Below are 2,642 nucleotides of genomic sequence, written 5' to 3'. Positions count from 1 at the left end.
AAAAAAAAAAAAAAAGCAATATTTTAGCTGGGCATGGAGGTGCACTCCTGTAATCCCAGCACTTGGGAGACTGGGGCAAGAGGATCACTGTGAGCTGGAGACCAGCCTGGGCCACATACTGAGTCTCAAATACATAGTGAGACCCTGTCTCAAAAAACCAAAAAATAAATAAATAAAATAAAATAAAATAAAAGCAATATTTTAGCTGTAAAATACCAAATGTTCACCAAGTAGTATCTAGAGCCCAGAATATACAATAAATAAAAAGATATGGCCTATCATCAGAGTTAATGGCTCAGGAAAATAAGACTAATTATGATTATTTTGTCTTACAGGTCTTCAGAGATAAAAAAATACAGATTGAATTCTTATATATACTAAGTTATATTTATTTAAAGATTTTGCAAAGCCCTTTGGAAAACTGGACTATCAACTGCACTGATTTATTGTCTCAATAGTGAGATGAATCATTTCCCTACAAAGTTATTTTCTTGTCATATATTTTGAAGATTTTAAATAGGCCTAAGCTGGTTATATCATAGGCATTAGCTATTCAATGCAGTGATTCTATATGTGCCAACTTCTAAATACATAAAAGAAGGTAGTCTTAAAATAAGGAGCCTTTGCTCTGAATAACTACTTTGTATGTAAAGGAATGCACTTAAGGGCTAAACAAATAGAATGATTCTTTTCTTAACATGCATAAAGAATAAAGGAAATGAACAGCAGTGCAGTTAACATATTTAGTCAGTCATCCTGTTTACTATTTTAACTGTGTTTCCTAGCAATAATAAATGACAGATAATTTTGGGCATCCTTTTAGATATTATCCAAGTCTTCCCATTAACAAACCTGGAATGGCACCTTTGCATATTGTCAGAGGTAAATTGAATTGACAGAGCCATTTTATTAGTGATTTAATTTACTTAGAGCTTCAGTGTATTTTCGAAGCCTCTGGGCTTTTTCTTTCCTGTATTTCCAAGTCATAACTCATTCTTGTTTATAGTAGCACTGTGTTAAAGGTTGTTGAAATAAACTAGATTATGCATTTTCTAACTGCACAGATAAATAGCTATCCAACTATGAAAATAAGTCTTTTAATAGATAATGCTTCCTTGTCATGCTTGCCAAAGTTTAATGGCAAAATAGCAAACCTTGAAAAAAATTCTGGCCTTCAAGGAATTTCCTTGAATTGGAATCATAATCCAACTGTAACCTGCTTATGGAAAACACTGATATGTAGAGTTCACCATAGTAGATTGAGAGTTCTTTTATTCTCTGAGGAATTAAAAAAGTAAAAACAAAACAGAGATGCATCCAACTAGCAATTTGCAATTGATTATTGTTTTTCAATTAAATATTATGGATAAAAAATCCAGATACACAACAGAAAATCCTGAAAAAATGCTTCATGTAATTATTATGATATTATTTCATATTGCATAATATAAGAATTTATATTTTGTTGTTACTGGTTCACAGCAAGATTGAGGTGGGTACAATGAATATCGCCTTGTTAGAAATGAAGAAAATGAGCCCCAGAAATGTTATGAAATATCCTACTGTCTGAATTGCCAGAGCTGAGTCTAAACCAGCTACCTTGGCTCCAATCTCACACTTTGAGTGATTCACTAGAAGGAAAGGATTTTGCATGTAGAATATTAAATGTAGGCAAATAATGTTCAGGTAAAGTAAAGAACTAATATATTTTCAAACTTCTAAATACTAAGCCAATAATCAGTTCATAAGGATTTCTATAATAATTTTTGAAATTGTACTGTAGCAAGATGAAAAATAAATGCATATATAAATCATTATGGTAATAGTTGTTAGTATCCTTTAATATATTGGGTAAAATGCTAAAAATTATTTACTGTTAAAGGAAAAAGAAACTATAAAAATGTCTTTTAAAAAATATTATAAGAGAAAGAATTAGAAAAAATGATAGAAACCAAAGAAAGAAGCACATAAAATTTATAAGCTAATTAAAAATGTCAATTACAAAGCGCCTATTAAAAACTTGAGTAATAATGACATGGTACATTCTCACTTCATGCATTATTTCACAATTGAAAAAGAGAAAATAAAAGATAACAAAGCTACACTCAACCTTCCAGGATTTATCACATTAAACAATGCTAGTTAAATCTGTATAGTTATAAACTTAAATTTCAAAGGAATTGTAATAATTATGTTCTAGAAATTAGGAAAATAGAAAAGGCATTTTAAGTATTTTTGATCGATAATAAAATCATGCAAAGATAAGTCAATAAAGGAGAAATATTAATCCCAGCACTCAGGAGGCTGAGGCAGGAGCATCGCTGTGAATTCAAGACCAGCCTGGACTACATAGTGAGTTCCAGATCAGTCTCAACTACATAGTGAGACTACCCTGTTTAAAAGAAAAAGAAAAAGGAGAAATATTAAAATATCAACAAAAAATATACAATGGAAAAGTCTTACATACATAGATTCATCTTGCTATATATTCATACATAGTAGGAGTAAGTGAAGAGGCACAGTGATGCTCAACAATTAGGTCACACACTGAGAGGTCTGACAGGAGACTTTATTTGAGAAGGCAGGTTAGGGAGAGGAGAGGAGAGAAGAGAGAGAAAAGAGAGGAACAAAGAAAAGAAAAG

This window comes from Fukomys damarensis, unplaced genomic scaffold (assembly GCF_012274545.1).
Source record: "Fukomys damarensis isolate Sample0158 unplaced genomic scaffold, DMR_v1.0_HiC HiC_scaffold_9, whole genome shotgun sequence".
Taxonomy (NCBI): domain Eukaryota; kingdom Metazoa; phylum Chordata; class Mammalia; order Rodentia; family Bathyergidae; genus Fukomys; species Fukomys damarensis.
This window is presented reverse-complemented; position numbering follows the sequence as displayed.